This window comes from Homalodisca vitripennis, chromosome 8 (assembly GCF_021130785.1).
Source record: "Homalodisca vitripennis isolate AUS2020 chromosome 8, UT_GWSS_2.1, whole genome shotgun sequence".
In the NCBI taxonomy this organism is placed as follows: domain Eukaryota; kingdom Metazoa; phylum Arthropoda; class Insecta; order Hemiptera; family Cicadellidae; genus Homalodisca; species Homalodisca vitripennis.
Window position 1 is genome coordinate 79304846 of NC_060214.1, and position 16930 is coordinate 79321775.

The window sequence follows — 16930 nt, forward strand, 5'->3', positions numbered from 1 at the left end:
GCTTCCTAGATACATAATTTCAGTCTTACCGAATTTAATAAACCTTTTTATATTATATTTATCTCGGATAACTTTGATGAGAGTTTATATAGCTCTTAAATTGGTGTTAATTTTAATAGTTATGTGTGCGCAAGGAAATGTTTCGTTTGAAAATGGACTTAATACAGTGCAAAATCAATTGTTTTATATTTGTTAGGAGAAATTTATATTCGACACTCAAAATATCTAGAAAATGTTTAAAAAAAATTTTGATTTATTTAAATTTAACTATTAATCTAGCTTTTTTTAAGACACACAACTCCCCATGTCTGCTGCGACCAATGGAGTGTCGGCTGTCGCCCCTCAACAGAGACTGAACCATCAGCACATCACCTACGCGGAAGCAGCTAGGGGATCGCCCACGTTAGGCAGTGATGTGCAAAAGGGACGCTCTCCGGCTTCAAAAAACTTGACAATGTCACACTGTACGAAGCAGACATAGGCATGACTTCGGATCCAGTCTTGCAGCAAAAAAATGACCAAAATCAAAATTTTCAAAAACCTCAAAAAATTCAAAATTCAAATTCAACCCAAAAGATTAAATTGGTTCACCAAAACGCACAGATTGCAACAAACAAAATTGATGAATTGGCTTTAATGTGCGTAGAGCAAACACCAGATGTGTTTATAGTCTCTGAGCACGGATTTTCCCCTGAAACAATCCACCTTTTCAAAATTCCAAATTATTTTTTGGCAAAATATTTTCTGTCGAACATGCTTCAAAGGGGGTGGTGTGGCAATCTTTTTGAAAAAATTTTCCAAATTTGAACCTTTCAAAAATTAACTGCAGTGCTGACATGGGTTTTGAAGCCGATGGCATCAAAATCAATTCCAATTATTTCGGTAAAATAACAGTCATTGGGATGTACAGATCCCCCAATGGCTGCATTAACTCCTTTTTTGAAAAACCTAGAACAGCTCATGAATTTTATTTTTTCAACCTCAATGAAGTTTCTCATAATCGGCGACCTCAACATTAATGTAATGGACCTCACCGACCCCCTCACCCAGCGGCTGCGCGATATTCTGAACTCCTTCAACCTAAATTGGTCTGTGAATTCACCAACACGGGTGACCGCTACGACGAGCACAGCCATCGACAATGTGATCACCAACATTCATGACACCACGGTCTCTGTTTTAAACACTGCGATCTCTGACCACTTTGCGCAGGAGGTCCTGGTTCATGGATGCAAGCTGGAAAATCAAAACCCAAAATATAAAATTGCAAGATCTGTCAATTTTAAAAACATTTGCCGACTGAATAAATTGCTGGAGCGCGAGTCTTGGGCATTTTTAAATGAGTTTGAGAATGTTGAGGACAGGTTTCAAGCTTTCAGTGATAGTTTCAATTATTATGTGGATGTTGCTTGTCCGTTTAAAAAAACTAAACAAAATCAAAAACCACGGAAAAATGGCTGGTTGACTAAAGGAATTCTTATATCTCGAGACAAGCTTAAATTCTACCACAACATTTTTATTCGAACCCAAAACGAAGATTTCAAAACTTTCTTTAGAACATACTGCAGGATCTATAGAAAAAGTCATATAAGCCACCAAAGCCTATGACATCAATAGAGCCTTAGGTAATTTTTCAAAAAAGAAAATTTCTCAAAAACTGCTTGGAAAATTATTAACAACCTTTCTCGAGATATAAACTCAAAAAAGTCTTCCCAACCGATTGCAATCAAAATTGAAAACAAAATTTACGAAGATCAATTTCAAGTGGCTAACCAATTCAATAAATACTTCTCTACCGTGGCTACAATGAACTCGTCATTTAAAGAATCTCAGTCACACGGAAGAGAAGTCAGTGATCCGGTTGCATCCATGGCCTTGGCCCCTGTGTGGGAGGGGGAGGTAGCAAATGTCATACAGAGGCTGAACACAAAAAAACCAGTGACGCCAATGGTATGTCAGTATGGCTACTCAAACGTTGCTATAAACACATTTTGAGACCGCTCACAAAATTGATCAATTTCTCATTTGAAACTGGAAATTTTCCATCTTCTTTAAAGACTGCCAAAGTCATTCCGATTTTCAAAAAAGACGATCCTTGCCTCGCAAGCAACTATCGTCCAATCTCAATTCTTCCTGTGTTCAGCAAAATTTTTGAAAAAATTATTCTATGAAAGACTGGAAAGCCTTCTAGAAAAAAACAAAATTCTGAATCCAGAACAATTTGGATTCCGAAAAATCAAATCCACAATTGACGCGGTGAACAGCCTTCTGGACAATGTTGTCGATGGACTGGAAGGTCGTGAACATGTGCTAAGCATATTCCTCGATCTTTCCAAAGCCTTTGACTGTGTGCATCACGGGCCACTGCTGCAACAGTTAGAAAAATGTGGCGTCCGGGGTCTCCCACACTTATGGCTCACGTCTTATCTAAAAGATCGAGATCAGCGTGTGATCCGTGTGAGCGTCGTTTCCAGCAAAATAAAAATAAAAATGGCTCATGGTGTCCCTCAGGGATCTATCCTTGGACCTCTCCTTTTCCTGATTTATGTCTGGAGATTGAACTCAGTAATCCAACTTGGGGCACTGGTTAAATATGCTGACGACACGACTCTCTGTTTCAAAAGCAATTCAAAACAAGACCTGGAAATCAAATCTTTTGTGGGATTGAACGCATGCATTCAATATTTCACAGAATTGAACAACAAACCAGTCAAAATCAAGTGTCATCAATTTTTGTCTTCGTCAGCATGATCATGCGATGCGACCTTCTGTCTTTGCGGATGATGCCCTTTTAGTGGATACAGATTCCACAAAGTTTCTGGGGATGTTCCTTGACAGAGGACTGACTTGGAATGATCATGTTGATAGCATCTGTGCTAGAGTTACCACAGGCATATTTGCCCTACGGCACCTAGCAAAGTTCTGTACCCTAGAGGTTCTAAAAACGGCCTATTACGGCCTAATCCATTCACATCTTGTGTATGGATTAAGACTCTGGGGAGGATGTGCCAAAAACAAAATGGAGCGGGTTTTCAGGCTCCATAAAAAAGCAGTCAGGATAATTTTAAAACTGAATTATAGAGAGTCGTGCAGGGCATCTTTCGTCCCCGAATGATGCCATCAATCCAGCTCCCGCTGGGATTGATGACATTTCCCTGCCTTTACGTTTTTGAGGTGATCGTGTACTGCAGATCGAGATGTGCCTTGATAAGTGGCAGGGACGTTCACCAATATGAAACTAGAGGCAGGAACAACTTGCGAACTCATCAACACAGACTGGCATTATCGCAACACCTCCCTCAGCAGGTGGGTGTCAGACTAATCAACAAGCTCCCTGAGGATATCAAAAACTCCAACAACCTCAATCAATTCAAAATTCGTCTCAGACGCCTGTTGGGTCTAAAGCGTTTTACTCGATTTATGAATTCATGACGAGCCGTTGGGATGATTGAAAATCATGGATCCGAAGTCTGTGTGATTGTGTCGTGAGAATGCTGTGATGTAAGTATGACTGTGAGTGAATGTGTAGTTAGGATATATTTTATGATGCATTTGACTATTGCAATACAATGTTACACATTGTCAAACATGCAATAAAGAGATTATGAATTATGAATATGAACAAGTTTAAATATTTAGAGATAAATGAGATTTTCATAGATTTATTAATGTATTTTCTTTTGAAAGAAAATTATTAATACAGGCCATTTTTATTTTCCTTTTATATATACGTACTTTTATATCTAATAATCATAAAATCTTTTGTATTTGTGTCTAAGCCTGTTGTGTTTTAATAATGCAACAATTTGTATGATAATAAAATTTCTAATTATTTCTAGATAAGTTTTTTGTTAAATAATTTAATTTCGGCAGTTAGGTCTAAGGTAAATGAAATGAAAAATTAAAATCAAACCAAACGTATAAAACCACACTCAGTATTATTCTTTTTTAAATATCCAACTCAATCTTCTTTTTTTTAATTTTGGACATTAGAAAGAACTTATTACAGTCCTAGTACTTTATACTATGCAATATACTGGGGTGTACTCCTGCTTTATGTATTTTTTGAGGCAGAATAATTTTACAACGTTACACACATTGTATATTTTAAAAATCGGAGCCCCAAGATATAAAATTTTAGTATTAGTTCTAGTGTGTAAAAAGTGATAAAAGTTTCAACATTTTTTCAATTTATCACATGACTTAATATGCCGGAGATTTCTAGGGGATAGGGGTTGCTAATATTTACCTGTCCAAAAGGACTATTAGTATATATTTATATAAATGTACTCTAAAACGTCCAATAAATTATGATATAACAAACATACTAGACATTTTAGTATCTATATTGTAAAGAACCTTATCTTTCACAAATTTTGTTTCAAAACATAAATTTTATCTTCTTAATTAAATCATTATATAATATTATACACATATTTTTAATCATGTAAGTAAAAGTTCATTATATTTAAATGGAAAGCTGTATTTTCCAATAAATTTACTAAAGAATAATTCAATGGCCTATATATCAAGCAAATATAGACATTATTCAGCAAAAACATGTGGTCTATTGTGTGCGTGGTCAGAGTTGGGAACACAACCTTTGATTCGCGGATAACTTTCTTCACTGACCGTTAATCGCAATTAATGTAATATATGTACGAGATATATTGTGCTTGCATACAGTTAGTTTTTACTATTCATTTATATTTATAAGATAAACCATAGTATTATCTAATAAATAATATGAAATTAAATTATTATATTAAAGTTTAGCAAATAGTTTTTTTAAATATATATAATTATAGAATTTTTATTATTTTCTACGATTTACATATTATGATCATTGCTTCACGTAATTACAGATAGACAGGAATTTTGTAACTATCATGAAGAATGATTTATTTATTATTTCTGGCATGCTAATAACAACTACCATTATTAATGACTTAATAATAGTAGTTATGTAATTATTGTAATCACATTATTTATACAATGATGATTGTTACAAACGTTTTTACTTGATTTTTATTTAGGCAGCTCGCCACTCCAATCTTTCTAAATAATCTAATGTATTATATTCGTATCTATAGTCATCTAAGAGAATCTATCTGGGTCAAGTACAGAGACAAGATACGTCCTATATACGTTATTTTATAATATTGCGTGACAATTTTTGCGCAATTTAGATAGCAGTACTCATTTGTTTTGATATTTATTTACTTATAGTTATAATATATATTACTCTGGCTTATTACAATATCCAAGAAGAGAAAAGATCAACTCCTGCTGGTTTATTAGTTGTAGGTGCACCTTCTGCTTTTAGCAAAGACGGATGTGTTTCTTAAATCTGGACAAACCTTTAAATGTTAGGGAACGTTACATAACTAAGCAAAATTTCGAGATATTTAGGTGAATGTTGTCTCCTGCCCGCTTTACTACAATAGAGCTAGCCTTAAATTTTTTCCAGGATGACATACACAGTAGCCTCTATCCCTCCTGAATAAATTTCTCAGATAACTCCTTTTCTCTAAAAACCCATCCTGAATGTCCTATTATTCAAGAAGCTTACATGACGATCACATTATAACTAATGACAGTGAGAGTTTACTCAGATTTTTGACCTAAGAACACAATGCAATAGTATGAAACAAGCCTATCAAAGTATCGCTTAGTATACCCTTGCCTTATAAGATCGTTAATTTATAGATAGCTAAAAAATTGTATTTTGTTAGTTTCTTGCTAATTGCTCTAATTATACTTGAAATGTGTAAAAGCCGGATTATTAGATACAGTTAAAGGTTATGTCTGAAAACTAAAACCGTAAAAATATATTATGAGACCTGTCACTTGTTGGAGTTGATATGAAGTACTAATGTTAAAGTTCAGCTCATATTTACCATTCCCTTAGTGCAACTTTGTATATCTGTGGACAGCGTCCGTCTGTAGAGATTCAATTCAAGTCAAGAATGAACTTTGTCAAAAGGAACTTTTTTAACGTTTTGGTATCAGACCTAGACAACAAAATCAAGTGCAATGTAGATGAGGGTGTTATAACTGCCAAATCAGATGCACAAGTGTATACACTAAAATATTTTAGTACGATCCCTAAACATGGGGAAGCAACTCATTTTACTACACATCATTTACTAGGTTAGTAAGGTGGGTTGGTACAAAGTAATGTAAAAGTTTATAAGTGATGTAGGAACATAGGAATAAGGTAAATTTTTTTACAATAAAATCCTTAATTATAAGTCATATTTTACATTTACATAGGTTATATAGAGCCAAACAGTAATAAAAATAGTATTGAACTCAGAAATGTGTATAACTTTTAGACAGAGTTCATTTATTACGCACTATTTAATTAACGGCATGTCAGGATTACTTCTTCAAGTCAGAAGAAACTGCTTGTAAAACGTTTTTTGTGACTATAAACTTTACCGAATCCGAGACTGAGGGTCTATTAGTAACGGGAGCAATAGAACGGGAAAGTAATGAAATATTAATAGTTTACGTTCTGAGGAGGCTCGTTAGGTGGTGTAAATGTGCCATGGCAAGTAATACTGTGTTACAGGATACGTGTAAGGTGTTCCATTATATATCTCAATCATAAAACAAAACAAGAACAGATAATTGTGGAGATTGAGTTTATGGCTTTCACCACCTATTTACTAAGTTTATAATCGATAATTTCTAATTATAAATAAAAATAAACAATCAATTTAATGAGCGAACGCCAGAATTTGCCTATATGCGATATATATTATATATATATATATATATATATATATATATATATATATATATATATATATATATATTAAGTTGAAACTGTAATTCCCATTTATATTGTATTAAAACACACTTGGTGTTTTTATAAAGTGCCACATCATTTATTTATGTATTGCAATAATAATTTTAAAATTAGACACACAAAAAATAAAATAGGCCATGTTCTTGTTTGTTTTTTAGAATAACGTAACTTATGGTGTAGCGTTTTATTATTGGCCTCTAATAAGGTTCTACCATAGGCTGAAGTATTATAATACGTTAGTATATGATTCCAGTGCTCTGTTTATAAAAAGTTAAATTGATTGCTATAGGTAATTCTACAAATTAATACTGAAGATAAATATATCTAAGCTGCCGACTATTGACCACGGTTATGAAAAATTAATTGGATAAGTTAAATGTCTGTACCGGTTTACGTGTTTATTTATGTCTTCTAATTTATTCTTAGATTTGAATGTTTAATGACCTTATCGAAAATGAAACTATCCAAGTAAGAGTATTAATATATATGGCAGCATCTAAAAATCTTTCAAGCTTTGTGGTTGTAATTGGAGATGTTTCATATTATTGGAGATAGAGGATATATTTTTGCGGTCAACCAATAAAACTCAAATAGAGCTAGAAGCTCAAAGGTATGATCTTCTCAACAGTCACCACCTTTTCTATTTTCCAAATGACTATAAATATACTAAAGAATACATAGATATTGATATTTTCACAGGCTCTCACTTTTTCAGTTGTACTCCATGCTCTTCTTCTACCTTAAATCTTAAGTAAAAAAAAAAAAATTAAAACTTGTGTGGATCTTGATCTATAGGGATATATTTTTATGTGTTACATCGAAGTGGGTTATGTGTTACATTTTCCATTAGAGAGCTCCAAAGTAAATCATATAAATGACAGAATTTTTCCCTTAATGCCAGAAAACCTACATTAATTATAGTATTTGTCCTTAATATTTTAACTATACTCGGTTTTAAGTAAAGTTCTCACTGACTCTTTGTTTAATGTTTCTAAGGAGAGTTTATTTACTTTAAGCTTTAAAAGTATTAGTTTGTATAAATTTGTAGGTATAAACTACCCGTATCTAGATGTGTCATCTTCTATATAAATGTCATAAATTAAGCAACACATTTTGCCATTCTTGATGAAAATACTCTTTTTAGGATTAAGATTTATTCACCCATTATTATATACGTAATATATTTCAATGGGATTACACGTTTAGTGCACTTTCGGCAGATCAAGAACTCTGGCAGGTTCCTGCCTCTGTGATAAACCAAGTGTGCAGAATCTACCATTGTTAAGAGCATTTATTTTATAAATTTCAGCATATCCCGTTACCTCTTTACTCGTCTATCTAGCAGAGAGTGAAATACACATTGCTCTTATACAAACAGACATCCATTAGAGAGAAGAGTTTCCACGATAGCAATAACTGTATTACACCAACTAAACATTATGTAAACATTGGCAAAGGGTTGCGTTTATTTTATATCCTTAGCATTCATACTATACGTGTAAATTTTTAACATATTTAAATTTTTTTTTTATCGAATAATTAGCTCGAATTATGTTGATCGTATTTTCAACATTTTAATATTATTTGTTATTAATTACTAATTGAAATAATGCATTTTTGCCAATACTATAGGATATAAATAAACAACAATTTTGACGCTACAAACCAACAAAAACAGCTCGCTTGAGTAGTACTTACGTCAAAGTATCTATAATGCTAGATAAAAATCCACAAATTTAACAACAGGTATATATTTAAAAATTACTAAATAGATCAGGCCAATTGTAAAGATTTTCGAAACTCACCAACATTTTTTTGGTACTAAGTCGACAACGAATCCACAACTCGACTAAGTTGTGGATCACAAATATATATGATTAATACACATGAAAATCTCTAATTTACCTGTTCAAAAAGTTATATTAACTCAATGATACATATGTTTTTACATAATTTCTATCAAAATCATAATAACTTGTCTGACCATTTCCCTAGATATTTAAAAAGAATGATAAGAGACTGCAAGCATTATTTTGTATATGACAGAGTTTATTAGGAATCTGATTGAACATATAAAAGTATATTATATAAAAGTAAAAGATAAAATTCACGTGTAACTTGAATTCAAAATATATATTCAATAGCAATATAAGCCAATTCAATAGTTAAAAACGAATATACATTATGTATGAACTGTATCTGTTAACTATTTTCTTGTATATTCAGTCACTGTATACGATCACGTAAATTTGAAAGTTAAAAAGAAGCTTTTAAACTAATTTTTTAAGCAATACAGATTTCATTTTCATAATGTATAATGTATTACTTCGAGTAAAATATATTACAAATGAATCAATAAAATGCTGTTCTATTGGTTATAAAACATTGATAAATATACGTACATTTATAAAACATTTCAATATTATCATAACATTTTTATTGCATAGTCTGAAGTACTTCAAACAATAAACGGTTCTGAAATATCACTATTAGAGCTCACTTATAATCAAAGTTAGCTCCTCTCTCAGGGGTATAATGGAGTTGACTTGTAATATCATCGGACCAACTGTTACTGACTGGACTATTAGAAACCGTAATTTATATTTTATTGTAACTAGACTTGTTGGATTTATAACATGAGCACTCCCAGGGTTTTCTTTACTATAAACAGTGTAATATATATATTATATATCTAATTGGTGTATGATTACACAAGCTTTAAGATAAAAACAGACTTTAGCATATACCTTTTTGATATAAATTTTAACTTAAACTTCAATTTTAATAACAATCCTTTTCATGTAGGCTTTATATTCTTGGAGAAGATGCATTTAGTTAAGTAAACTAGATTATTAGCCCGAAAATCGTTAAAAAAATCTATTTTAAGCAGTATTGCTTAATCTTTTTCCGAAAATAGAAACCTGATGTATAAAAGTAAAATGTACATTTGATTTTTACAATTTATATATATATATATATATATATATATATATTGTATGCAGAAAATAAATGCTTAGAGGCTTCTTTAAACTAAATTCAAAATTCAGAAAAGAAAAAAGATAAGTTTTAAGTGTCAACCATGTAAAGACAAACGATGTAACACCTGCAAAAATTATGAAATCGTCTAATTCTTTTACCGGTAGTAAACTAAGAAAACTTAACCTATTAGAGGAGAAATTAATTGCAAAAGTAAAAAATGTCATTTATCAATTAACATGTAAAAATTGTGCAATGGATTATGTTGGATTGACAACAAATCCATTGCACATAAGAATGAATAATCATCGTTGTTCGTCTAAAGAGTAGGATGAAAAATTGGTTTCACAACACGCATTAGGCCACCAACAAAATTTTGAACAATGCTATTCACTGAAAGGTATTTGCAAAGTACCCGAAGATGGAAACAAAATTTACGTACAAAATTTAGAACAGGCACATCAGTTAATATTAAAATCAAAAGTACCGTTCGGTCTGAATAAAAGATGAAATGATAAATTGTTATTATTATTTATTACTTGTTCTAAGTTCTTTTTCTAAATTCTTTCTCTGTTCATGATATTTCTCTTTGATTTTAATCATATGATCAAAAATCCATGTTTATTTATTTATGTACATTTTTATTTATTTATTTACTTTTGTAAAATTTTGCTTGCTGTGTTGTTATTTTTTATTATACCTTTTTGAAAACCGCAAAGGCGAAATATTAAAGGAAATTTATTTAGTTCATTTCTAAACGTCATAAACTAATTGGGAACTAACCACATTAAAAGACGTAACTGAGAGTGGTCATTTTTCACCATTTACTAAAACCAACAGATCGTGTCAAAGTAAATTGGCATAAAAGTATATAAACATACAGAATAAAACCTTTCCTTCGCCCGTGCTTAGCCAATGAATATTTAGTTATGTTATCTAACAACACAGTAAATGTGATACTTCTGGATTATAATACTATAATATTGTTATCAGTAAGTTACCAAATCTGTAATAAAGTACTTTTTTAGTCAATCACATAATTCCATTAGTAACCTGTATGGCTTCAATTCATAAAGTCATATTAAAGAATTTACATTGGTTTTAGTCCATCTTAAAATGCAATACTTAACATTTAAAATTTTGGCAGTAAATTTTATCTCAAAGGAATTACAATTTTATGCGATATATATTATAATTCAAATTTAAGGAATAAACGAGAATACACCTAACGTAGCTATAGAAGGAAGGCTTGATTCAATTTAATTTTGAGTTTAACTCCAGTTCAAATTCCTTTTACTGCAGCGTCTGGTATCTGACACTGTTTTCAGACCCTGACTGCTAAAATCTGGAGTCATGTTTGTCTGAAGAGATGCGAAAGTAGCTCAAAACGAAAAATTTACATCGTTTCGACCTTAAAGACACCTATAAATAGTTGAATTGGTAGTCTCAATTTCTCATCAGGTACAAAATTGTGTGCACTTCGATGTGATATACATGATCGCTAATCGTATGTAAACATCGCAATGGCATCGCAAGTATATTTATACTGTAACCAAGCATTTTCACTAAACAGTTTTCAGATTTGTGTAATATTATTTCATGTGATAATCTTTCTTGTTGAATCTATTTTTTAAACAAACCTAATTTATAATAAAATTTAAGAAAATATAGAGTATAATGTATGCACAGTTGTTGCATTGGTGGTATGTTAACGTGGGTGCTTTCTTTGTTTAATAAAAGTACCTCTAACAAGATGCCTGTCGACCATAAACTTTAACAAACAAGGTTTGTAGTTGGATGTGCGCCAGGACAAGCGCAGCAGAAAGGATTTAAAAGGACTTTTATAACCACGTTTTTATGAATACCTTCTTTTATACAAATTAAACTCAAAATTAATTGGTTAATTTGTATTTTTATGTTAATAAAAGGACGAAATAATATATCACAAAAGTATAAGTAGTAGTTATCTTCATACAAGTATCGTCTGTTTAAGCCATCTTTAGTCTATAGCTTATAGATTCAGTCCATGAAATTAATTATGTAACTTGCCTTACATCTTATAGTTTACGCCAGAAATAATACAATATAATATGCAATGGTTGACATACAACTAATATAATAACTCATTAAAAACCGTCAACTATATTTTATCTCTGAGACTAGTCAATGATGGAGAAAATGACGTCCTGTCAGTATGAATGTACAATAAGTGTTAAATGAGTTAAAACTTTGTGTGAACTGTATCACTCTGCTACTTCTATAACGGTATTGTAATGGTTAATGTCGGTCAATTTAGAGTCCCATTCTCTCTATGGGATTGACGTAGCCTAATCTATAAGGAACTAGTAAACAAGTGGACTATGACATAATCACATTAGCAATAAAGTATAATACAGTATAATGTTGTGTGTGTGTGTGTGTGTGTGTGTGTGTGTGTGTGTGTGTGTGTGTGTGTGTGTGTGGTGTGTGTGTGTTGGAACAGTTACTTTCGTAATTAGTTCATTTTTTGAAGTTTATTTTTGTCGATGGAGGGATTGTGAAGGAAACAGGATTTTTCCAGACATTTGCCATCATTCAGTGAAAGTTTATTTTAAACTAGTTTGTAATTATGTATTAGGTTAGTTCTTTACCTGAAGAAGAGATCAGATTGCAGATCTCGCAACGTAGTGTTACTGATTCTTGTTTCACTTCGTAATTAGCATATATTGCTTTAGCAAAACGTTGGAAATTATTAATACGGACCTCAAGTATTTTTTTTGACACAATAACATTTTAAATTTTTTTTAACTATAGTTCAATATTTGGTTTCCCGATTGATTTGGTTTGAATAATAAATACTGCTGTCGCACCAATGCATTGTGAGTAAAGAGATAAATGTATGTAAGCTTTCAAGAGATTTGTGTTCAAACAGCATTCAACATTTGTTGTTCCAAACTAACGCATGCTAGATCTGAATTACCGACATGAATATTTAGCTAGCTGATGAACCTTACATATCCAAAAGTTCTATAAACATAGGAAACTAAGACGAACTGTTAAATGTTGAATTAATTCGTGTATAAAAACCTTATAAATCTATAATTTTTATCTAAACTGATTTATAAAATAAAATGTTCTTTTTAACGGGTTTGTTTATTACATATATTAAATATATACATACATTTAAAATAATATTAAATGAAATAATACATATATTAAATAATATATACATGTATAACATATTATATTAGATATATTATACGTGGTCCTCGAATCACTTTCTTGATATTACATATACCGCAAGGTTTCATTAGTTATCTGTATATGTAATTCTACAACATTGTGTAATTTAAAACGCTGGCTACCTTATGATTTATCTTTGCAAAATGTAACAACAATAGTCGACTAGTTTCATAAACAAAAACAAAGAAACATTTTCCACATAAGAAGATTAATTTCATAGCATTTAATGTACTAATTTAATACGAGGATAGCTACGGAGGCCCTAAGATTACATTAATTTAAGTAATGGATATCATGACTTTTAGAATAGCTTTCTATTTAAACACTAAATCCAGTACTGTGATGTGTTAGATGTAAGATAGTACTACCTCTAGTCAATTGATAGATTGACTGATGAATCCAAATAAACTGAAAAATGTTAACTGCTGTAAGACTGTCTTTAATATTTTACCATAGGCATACAAATAAATAACGATATCACTAAAAAGAATTTTTATGCATTATAGTTTTTTGTTTATTACTTAGATATTAATATATAACTTTAAAAATGTCAAATACTAAAAAATTTCCTAAATTTTTTTATTTATAAGAAATTAAAAGTAATGAAACAGATCGTATCTTGCTGCGTCTGTTTGTTTTCTCAATAAAAGGCACCTTAACCGCATTTAAGTCAAAGGCGTTATACGGGACTAATATATAAGTTACATTGCTTCCTGTTAGTAAGTTTTTATCGTAACATATTACATAGAACTTAAACCTGTTAGTGTTATTTTAAAATCAGCAAATCAGGTATATCAAGTCACCATTTATATGTATTTGAGATACTAAATTAACAATTCTGTGTTATCAGGGAAGCAAGAAAATCGACACCGTTTAGTCAGAAAATGCATACCACAGCCACTGTGATTTCATTCAGAAAAATATTTTATGGTCGTATATATATTATTAGTTTTAAAAACCTTTCTTATTAAAGAATAAATTCACGTCACACAATAATATTAATAATAAAATTCTATGCCGATTAATAAAAGTAAATAATTTATTATTTAACATTAATAATAATAATGTTACATTCATTAAAAGAGACAAACCATTCTTCAACAATATTTAATTTGTTAAACGAAACATTTCGACATCCAAGACATCACTGTCAGGTGCGTGTCAAACAACTTAAACTGTGTAAATAATTTTACAATTTCAAACAATTATCAGCTAAATTAAGCTTAATCAATTATTTATATAATGATAAAAAAATATCAATGTGTGTTTAAAACTTCGGGTCAAAAAGATTTTAGCTGTATTTTAAAGGAAAGGTAAATTTGTAATCGGTTGAAAATCATTGTTAAATATTTTATTTTCATTTTTGTTTTATATATAGTATATCATATGCGGCGATTTCTTCTTATTTATATACTGACTTTAATAATATGATATTTTTAAAGGTGTGATTTGTTTCTAATGCGTGATAGGCAACGGATGATATTTTAGTTTGTCTGTATTTATAATTCATTGTTATTTACATTTAATGGTTCTTTTCGTTTCAATGTACATCTTGTCACATTCTTTGCAGTTATTACGTAAATTCTTCTTGCACTTTCATCTAAAATTTCTTTTCTTGGATTTTCAAGTAGATTATTTGTCTTATCCGTTGTAAAAAATTTATATCAACAAGAACGTAAGTTAGTAGTAACATTTTTATGTATTTATAAAATGGAACACTCTTTTTTTTCTTAGTAAACTGTCCATTTATGTAGTTGTTCATATATTGAAAACTGTCATGTTTTTAAAATTTGTTCGTTTATTCATTGCTTTTTAAATGTGTTGTTGGTAATCTGTTTAAAAACCTATTTTGAAAATAAAACTTAATTATTTTTGACCCAAACTATCAAACATGTATTAATGATTATTGATCTTTTAATCATACTAGTCTTTCAGTAAGCTTTACTAGTTTTTATATTGTACAAAACATTTATACTGTTTCTAATTGTTTGATTCAAACATAACGATGACATCTTGGATGGTGAAAGACATTGTATGGTAAATTTAAAGATATGTATATTTTTGTATTTCAATAAGGAGATCCTTCCTCAATGTTGAATATAATTTATATTTCCCTTTAAAACAGATATATTTCTATAATTTTTTAGTGAATCGTCAGGAAACCTGAAAGATATTAAACATCCTGACGGTTTCAAGAGCTTTTCCTAAAAATGTTACAGACGCCTTATTACAGCTATAAAAATAATTGAATGATGTAAGAATGAAAGTTGTATGAAATAAATTTTTTACTGAGTTATAAATTAAAATAAATGACTGAACCCGCTGTTATTAGAGGTCTGAACATTTTCACAGTTGTCATCAAGGTAATTTGCTTAGGAAGAGGTACGAGTATATTTTCCTGAAATTAAATTGGGAACTTTAATTATCTTGATCTTTTAAAATGACTTTATTCTACTGAGCATAGACGTATTTATTCGGCTTAGGTAAAAGACAGGTAATTGCACAAATTGTTATGGGTATTTTGTAACAATTATTATTATTCTAATAATCCGGGTAGGTTAAAAGATGTACAATTTTGTGTTATAACGTTGTTTTCCAATTCTATTGTCCATTTCCGTACATTTTTCATATATTTAATCGTTGAAATAATTATGTACGTTGAATTGTATAATTGTTTTAAATCTATTTTAACACTATTTTCCTTAGTAGGAAGTAATTTGTTAATTTAAGGTGGATTATTAGTTTATTTCTGTTAGTTTCATGAGAAAATAATTAGGTGTTAGGGTGAAAGTGATATTTATATAAACTACTAACATTTATAATTCCATTCCGTGTTCGAATTTAATGAAAAATTTTACTTTTAACTAATTATTTCACTAATATTTTTTTAACAGAGAAACGTATATGATATATATTCTTTTAGTAGTGTGAGAGTATTTTTTATCATTATTAAACGATGTTGAATAATAGTTTCAATAAAAAACATAAAAAGCCTCTTACGATTTAAGTGTGAATATATTATAATAAATCCTTTGTTATTTATTCATTAAAGTGAAGTTTTATTTAATTTATTAAAAGTAAATGTACTGTTTTGCCTTGTTTTTAGGTATAAACTAGTAAGAATTATTCATAAAATTTTCAGTCAGCAATAAAACAAACTTATTGAGGTAAAGCACTCCTATTTTCCTCCAGGAAAATGCTGGTATAACAGTAACAGGGTATATTCACGCACATTTAGTTCCTATAAATTCTTACAAGTCAACGAATTATAAAAATAGTTGACCCAAATGATCGAAATAATATTCAAACAGGCATTATTTAGTTGAAAAAATCACACACTATACATGTAGAAATTTAACAAACAGCAATAAAGGATTGAGAATAGTAAGAGAGATACTGTACACGGTGTCGGAAAAAGAACATATTTATTTTAAAATGCTATTTATTTTAATCACAAACATTTTAATAACACCAAAACAATCATCCAACATCCCGATGAGAATCCTAAGCAATTATTTTTTTTAAATAACATAGGAAAGATTATACTTCTGCCCTAATACACATTAAGATCTTCTCTTTGAAGTTCTCCATAATTGTTGTCAAATAGTCCTGTGATACAGGACCAACTGTACAGCACATAGTTTTTTTTATAAAGTCATTGTAAGATGGAAGTTGGCACGGTGATGTTTGTCTACTTAGAAAAATTATATATAGGTACAGCAAGTGGTTTTAATTGTAACCCGGTAATTCAATATTATTGTTAAATCCATATAAATAAGGAGACTTTGGTGAAGAGGGGTCTTTACTGTGGGTAATCAGTTTACTGATTTGTCTAATAAGTATTAACAGGATATATATAATCTCAACACTAATGACAAGAATTGGTGCATGAAAAATTTGTGTAACAATTTGGTA

General features: G+C 30.2%; 1 pseudogene; it reads left to right on the plus strand.

Annotated features, from left to right (window-relative positions):
* The first annotated feature begins 304 nt into the window (after positions 1–304).
* Positions 305–16930, plus strand: part of LOC124368245 — a 151092-nt pseudogene continuing 134466 nt past the window's right edge.